Below are 7,682 nucleotides of genomic sequence, written 5' to 3'. Positions count from 1 at the left end.
TTGTTGGGTCTTCATGTAGTTTGGGTATCAGGGTAATAATGGCATCATAAAAGCAATTAGGATATGTTTTTTCAGCTTCTTCTTTGAAGAATGATTTAAGGAGTTTTGGCATTTTTTGAAGGTCTGATATAATTCTGCTCTTCCTGAATATGGCCCTGCTTGGTTAGAAGATTTTTAATTAATGATTCTAGGTCACTAGAGGTAATGGGTGTCTATTTAAGTTCATAGTTTATTATTTGTTTAACTTTGGTAAGTCATTTATATTAAGAAATACATCTGAGAGCTCTGTCTCTTTTCCCCTGCATGGTCTGCTACTCTAGTTCACCTAGGATAATGGTGAACAATGGGGGAAAAACTCTATGAGGGTAAAACAAAAGAAATCTATGGATTGTTATATAATCCAGGAAGAGTCTGCTTGCAGTCCAAGGACCAGATTACAGCAGGAAATGATGCTAGAAAAAAATCATGGAAGGCGAAGCTGTAATCCCCAATAAGTTTGCTCCAGCTGCATATGTAGCAGAGGATGGTCCTGTTGGGCACCAATGGAAGGAGAAGCCCTTGGTCCTGCTAAGGTTGGACCCCCAGTGTAGGGGAATGTCGGGGAAGGGGGTAGGAAGGGGGGGGATGGGGAGGGGAACACCCTTATAGAAGAAGGGGAGAATATCCAGTAAAAGAAAAAACAGTTGCATATTTCAGTTGTTACAGGAAGCTGGTATAAAAACTGTTTCACCAAGAAATTTGGGGAGAGTGCATTCATTACATCCCAATGTGAAATGATTGCATTTGACTAGTTGGGCCGAAGAATAGCAACTGGATGTTTTCTAAAGGAACCCTGGTGGAAAGGAGGGATGTAAGTTTTATCCACTAAAAGTCGAGATGTCCTTCAAGGATGATGCCAGTAATGACCCACAGTAGTCTGAGCAGCAACTCATCACTGCAAAATTTTGTTCTGCTGAACTCGTTATAGAGCAGACTGAAGCGGACATCCAGAGTCATACCACGCAAGCTATTTTTGAAATTCTGGAGAAATCCTGGCTGTCCCTGAACTGTACGCTGGTTGATGTGAAGATTGAATTTGGCATTGATGTAACCTCCAAGGAGATTGTTCTTGCTGATGTCATAGATAATGATTACTGGAGACTATGGCCATCAGGAGATCGAAGCCAGCAGAAAGACAAAGTCTTACTGGAATCTCAAAGAAGTAACCCCGGAAGGACTCCAGATGGTAAAGAAAATCTCTGAGTGGGTTGCAGACAGAATGGAATTGCTGCTCAAGTTAAACAGTCAGTGTGGGGTGGTAGTGCTGATGGGTTCAACCTCTGACCTTGGTCACTGTGAAAAAATTAAGAAAACTTGTGAAATTTTGGGATTCCATATGAACTTAGAGTAACATCCACACATAAAGGACCAGATGAAACTTTGGTGATTAAAGCAGAATATGAAGAGGATGGCATACCTACTGTATTTATTTGTTGCAGTGGCTGGCAGAAGCAATGGACTAGGCCCAGTGATGTCTAGTAATACTGCATATCTGGTTATCAACTGTCCCCCAATTACACTGTACTGGGGTGCTCAGGATGTGTGGTCATCTCTTCGACTGCCCAGTGGTATTGGCTGTGCAAATATACTTTCTACAGAAGGATCAGCTTAGTTTGCTACTCAGATATTTGTTAAACAACCATTTGGTGTGGGCCAAACTTTGAGCAAGCATATTGAATACATGGATATCCTTAAAGCAGGCTGATAAGAAAATCAGAGAATTTTGTAATAAAGCAATTTAATTTGTAGAAGAAATTACATATTCCTAGTTTGAATTTAAAGAAAAAAATTCAGGCAAAATGATTTCACGTCAGAGAAAATAACTCAATTTACTAATGAGCAAATGGTCCTCAAAGTTTATGAGTTGATACGTTCTCAGTAGATGTTATTAATATTTTCTAGCTCTACATAGTGATATGTCCTTGTAACCTTAGCACTCCAGAGGCTGAGGCAGAGGATCACTAAATTCAAGGCCAGCCTGGACTGTGTATTGAGACCATGCATTTGCTGGGGAGGGAATCTTTATAGTTAGTAAAATTGGCACGAAATGCTAAATTACATCTCACCCTCTTTATAGTCATTGGGTAAATATGTAATTATGGAACTGAAGCAATGTGTCTGTGGTTCAAGAACCAGTATGGCTCTGACAGATGACCTGAGTTTGGTTCCCAGCATCCATGTAGACTGCCTCACAATAAATGACCTTTAACTCAGGATCTGATCCCATGGCTTCCACACGCACCTGCTCTGAAATTCTATTACATTTTCCCACCCAACACACACAATTTAAAAATATAAACTTTTTAAAAGAGTATTTTAAAAAAGAAAGAAATACACCCACGTCTCATTAGTGGTTCGGTTTAGTGGAGTATAGATCTACAGGTATGTCTTTGTGATCGTCTGTACTGTCTTGGTGTCTGTTGTAATGTTCTCCTTTTCATCTCTAATCTTATTTATCTGGATTTCCTTTCTCCATCGTTTTGTTTTCTGAGTGTTTGTCTATCTCGTTGATTTTCCCAAAGGACCAACTCTTGTTCTATTGAGTCGTTGCATTGTTTTGTTTGTTTGTTTGTTTTTTCTTCACTTCAATGCTGAGTTTGATTACTTTGTGTCATCTATTCATTTGGGTGTTGTTTCTTCTCCTTCCAGAGATTTTCTTTGATGTAAATACTTAATGCTACCAACAAGACTGCAACTTTATTGTGTCCCCAAGATTTAGAACACTGTTTTTTCATTTTCATTAAATTCTAAGAAATATTTTAAATTTCCTCCTTGATTTCTGTCCTTATCTATTTTATTCAGTAGAGTTGTTCAGTTTCCATGAGTTTGTTGTTTCTATGTGCTTTCTGTTGCTTCTGTTATTGTTGATATCCAGCTTTAATGTGTGAAGATCAGGTAGGATACACGTTGTTAGCGTGATTTCTTTTTATCTGTTGAGACATGCTTTTGTCCAAGTATGTGCTCAACTTTGGAGAAACTTCCAAGAGCTGCTGAGAAAAGGTATACTATTTTCTGTTTAAGTTAAATAATCTTTAGATGTCTGCTAGGTCCGTTTGATTTAAGGTGTTATTTAAGTCCAGCATTTCTCTGTTTAGTATTTCTGTAGAGGACCTATATATGAGCAATAGTGAAACATTGAAGGCACGCACGATTAGTGTGTGAGAATCAATACATGATTTTATCTGGAAGAGTGTTTCTTTGATGGACTTGAGTGTCCTTGTGCTTAGTGCATAGATGTTTAATATTTCAATATACTCACAGTAAATTTTTCTTTTGAGGTATATTGTGATATTCCCTCTCTCTCATTTGGTTAAGCACTATTATATAGATAGAGATTACTCAAGTTTTTTATGATTGTGCATTTTTTTCTTTCTTTACCAATTATGTTTGATAGTTTGGCTGAGTATAGTGGTCTGGGCTGGTATATGAGGTCACGTAGAGTTTGGGGAATTTCTGTACAGTTCTTATAGAACTTCAGTGTCTCTACTGAGAAGTTGCGTTACTTTCATGGGCCTGGCCTCATATGTTCCGTGGTTTTTCCTCTAAAACTTTTAATATACTTTCCTTGTATATATATATATATATACATATATGTATATATATATATATATCCTTCGATATGTGTCATAAAGAATTTCTTTTCTTGTCTTGTCTATTTGGTATTCTAGATACTTCTTGTACCTTGATAGATACCTCCTTCGTTAGGTCAGGGTGACTTTCCTCTATCAAAAATACTCTTCTTTTTCCTTTCAATTACATTTCTTTTCTTTCTTCTATCCCCATTATTCATAGATTTGGTTTTTTTCTCAGATTTCCTAGGTTTTTTGTTCATGTATTTTATTTTAGATTTAATATTTCATTTGACTGGGGTATCCATTTCTCCCACCTTGTATTTCATGCTTAAGACTCGTTCATCTGCGTCTTGCAGTATGCTGTAAGGTTTATCTCTGAAGTTTCTCTTTGACATCCTAAATTTTCCATTTCTAGTTTTATCTCAGTTTGAGGTTTCCTTAATGATTTAATTTCTTTATTAAATTCTACTTTCATTATTTTCATTGTTTTATTCAACAGTGTCTTCACAGATTTTATTGGGGGGATTTGTCCATATTCTCTTTAAGGTCCTTGAATATATTCATAATTGTTATGTCCTTCAACTATAGTACATTTCTCAGACCTATCATATTGCATTTCTCAGGGTTAGTGGATGAGGCATATTGTTTTTACTCTTCATGTTTTCACACTGGAGTCTAAGGAACATGGGGATATGGTGTTTGATACATTTCTCGGTGTTTGTTACATTTCTCAGTGTTTGTTTATATCTGGTCGGGTAAATGTCCTGTTGTATGTTCATGTTGCCCTCTCTGGAGCCTAGATAAGTGTAGTTGGCTGTGAGGTGTCTAATTCTCATCCTCATATGTCCACTATGGGTCCCATGAAGAAAATATGTCCAGGGATCCAAATGTGATACAAAGGAATCAAGATGGTCTATAAAGCAATTCTAAGGTTTGTGACCCATAAATAAATATAGTCCTGTTAATAGAGAATATGCCAAACTTTTAAATGGGAAAAAATGTATGAAGACAGTATCACTATGTATCCCAGGCTGGCCTGGAGCTGCTCTGTAGACCACATTGGCATTGAACTCACAGAGATCTACCTACCTCTGTCTCCCAATGCTGGGATTAAAGTTGTGAGCCCCCATACCCTGCTTAATTGTAACTTTTATTGACTTTGCTCTTATGAAACTCAAACAGTTGGATTTCATTGTTCTGGATGATGTGGTCATATGAACATAAGGCTTTTGTTTCATATGATAAATAATTAAAATGCACACCTTGATGGAGTGATGTTGTATCAGTGCAGATATTAGTCACCAAGATAAGAATCTGAGATTTTATTTCATTTATGCTAAAATTTTGATCTTCAGTCACATTTAAATTTAAGATCAAGCTATTGTCTATGGAGTGGTTACATGTGTATGAACTGAATTTTGGATTTGAGTATTTGACTTTTCTGCATTGGAATTGGGAGTTTTCTATGTAAAATAACTCCAATCAATGTCTGTACTTTGCTTCATTTTAACAACTAAACAAATAACTTTGTAAGTGTTTAGTTCAATATTACATATTATGAAGCTAATAAGTGGCAGTTCTTGGACTGAAATTTAGATCCTTTTCTCTGTAGCCAATGTTCTGTTGCTGGCTTTAAGGCATTAACAAACACCAGGATCCTCAGTCATTGTTCATGAGTGTAAAGGTTAGCGTTGAGGCACCTCATGATGTAAAATTCCTAAATAATTAATAAAATTAGCATGAAAAGGAAAAACAGTTGGCATCCACTTCTTTTGGAATCTAGTGTCCTTGAATGCAATATATAATTATTTTAAACTTTCAGTCTGTGATTTGACAGAATCAGCTCATAAGTGGTTGGTAAAATACAAAATATTGCTCTAAATGAAACATCTGAATTGCAGAACATTTATTTTATAAAGTTAAGTAATATTGTAATCTTAGTAAGATACTTTGTATACATTTCCTACTTACCTATTGTACATGATATCCAAACTCCCAGGTCTACAGGCAGAGTGATATTACATTAAAAAGACAATGTGAACAGTTTTTAATGCTCTTACAAGGTAGAAGAGTGTGTAATTTTACTCTGTATAGCTTTTGTTCATTTGTTTGTTTTGGTTTTGCTTTGGTTTGGTTTTGGATTCTGGGATATGGGGAGGATATATTCATCTTACAACAGTTTTATTATGATGCAATTCATATTTCAAAAAATCACATTTAAAAATTTTACACATGAGTAATTATCATTCACTATCCCAACCATCTAATTATATATTAATGTCATCACCCTCAAACACTTCCTTATCTATTACAAGGCAACAAACAATCCTAGTGGCAAAAAATAAAATAAAATCTCTTTCAGAACACTATGAACATTGTTAGAATTTACCAATTCTGGGCATGTCATATCAATGTAATTATATGATGTGTGATGACCCATTATTTAATTAATTTTTTCATACAATGTATTTTAATCATGTTCTTTCCCCTCAATTTCTCCCAGATCCATACTCAACTATATGTTCTCTCTATGTTTCTCTCTGTCTCTGTGTGTTTCTGTCTCTCTTTCTCTTACATCTTTTACACACATGCATACACACACACACACACACACACTCACAACTCATCTCAAACAACAAATAAAACCTACAAAAACTAAAATACATTCAAAAAAGACAAATACCACAAAAATGATAAAACAAAGCAAAATGTAACAAAAATGAAGTTGATTTTGTATTGATTAACTATTCCTGGGCATGGGATCAGCTATGAAATGTGGTTGAAAATCTGCTTACAGCTAAGCCATTTGGGTTTTTGTGTTCCCATTTCACTCATGTGCAGCATAATATTTCATTCATAACTGAATAATATTTGTATATGAGGGTGCTAGGATCTCCACACCTTCCTCAGCATCCTTATTGTTACTTCACAATTTTAGTGAAAAAAAAAACAGTATTTTATCATGGTATTTGTCCTTTTCTAAAGACTGAACTGTTGGACATGGTTTTTTTTTTCACAAATATGTGAACAACTCATATCCTATTTGAGATATAACATCTATATAATTCTTTTGTCTATATTAAATTTTATTGTCAAATCACAAAACATTTTCTACATCTTATTTATGAGGCAATAATACATTATTTCTAAGTATTTTCTATTGTATGTTGTCTTTTCACTGTATTGATGACAAAATTGAAGATAATGAAATATTTGATTGTTTTATAAAGTTTTATAATTTTCCTTTCATATAACTGCCAATGTGGTAATAAATCTATCATGCAATATTTTACTGAAAACCTTGAATACTTATTAACTTGAACATGATTTGAGTCTGATGCACTTTGAGTTACTTTTTATATTGTATGAGATGGCGATACTAAGTATTTCCTTCTGTGTGTTATATTCAGAGCTCCTAAAACCAGTCTGACAGAATGTTCTTTGACAATTTGTAAACCAGTTAATTGACTGAAATATAAGAGTTTATTTCAGGATTTCATATTCACTGTGTTGAGCTGATATGTCTATACTTACCCTAATATTTCATTTTCTTCAACACTTTAGCCTGGTATTAAGTTTTGACATTGGAAACACTGACTCTTACAAACGTTGTTCTTTATCACGATCTGGAAATAATCTCGGTCATTTTTATAACTTTTTCATTTTATTTCATTTTATTTTAGTGTGTCTGACTCTATGTTTCTCTGTCTCTGTCTCTCTCTGTCTCTCTCTGTCTCTCTATCTCTCTCCTGTGTTTGTGTGTGTGTATGTGTGTGTGTGTGTGTGTGTGTGTGTGTGTGTGTGAGCGTGTGTGCTATAGTTGTGTGGAAATCAGAGACAACTAGTGGAGTCAGTTCTCTTCTTCTACCACAGGTGTTCCAAGTATCGAACTCAGTAAGTTGCTTGCTCACTAGCCATTCTTATCAGCCCATCTTTTATTTCTGTATAGATCTTAAACTTCCTGTCAATTTCTAGGAAAACAGTTAAGATTTTGATAGCTATTATGATAAATATTTCAATGCTTCCCCTAAAAATCATATAGAAATTCACTAAGAATCTCCAGTATTACAC

The 7,682-nt window shown here is 35.0% G+C and overlaps 1 pseudogene; it reads left to right on the top strand.

Annotated features, from left to right (window-relative positions):
• Positions 1-343: 343 nt before the first annotated feature.
• On the top strand, positions 344-1,781 carry LOC116906098 (annotated as a pseudogene).
• The last annotated feature ends 5,901 nt before the right edge of the window (positions 1,782-7,682 follow it).

The sequence above is a fragment of the Rattus rattus genome, chromosome 7, assembly GCF_011064425.1.
Source record: "Rattus rattus isolate New Zealand chromosome 7, Rrattus_CSIRO_v1, whole genome shotgun sequence".
NCBI classification, from domain to species: Eukaryota; Metazoa; Chordata; class Mammalia; order Rodentia; family Muridae; genus Rattus; species Rattus rattus.
The sequence above is the reverse complement of the archived record's forward strand: the minus strand, read 5'-3'. Positions and strand labels throughout refer to the sequence as shown.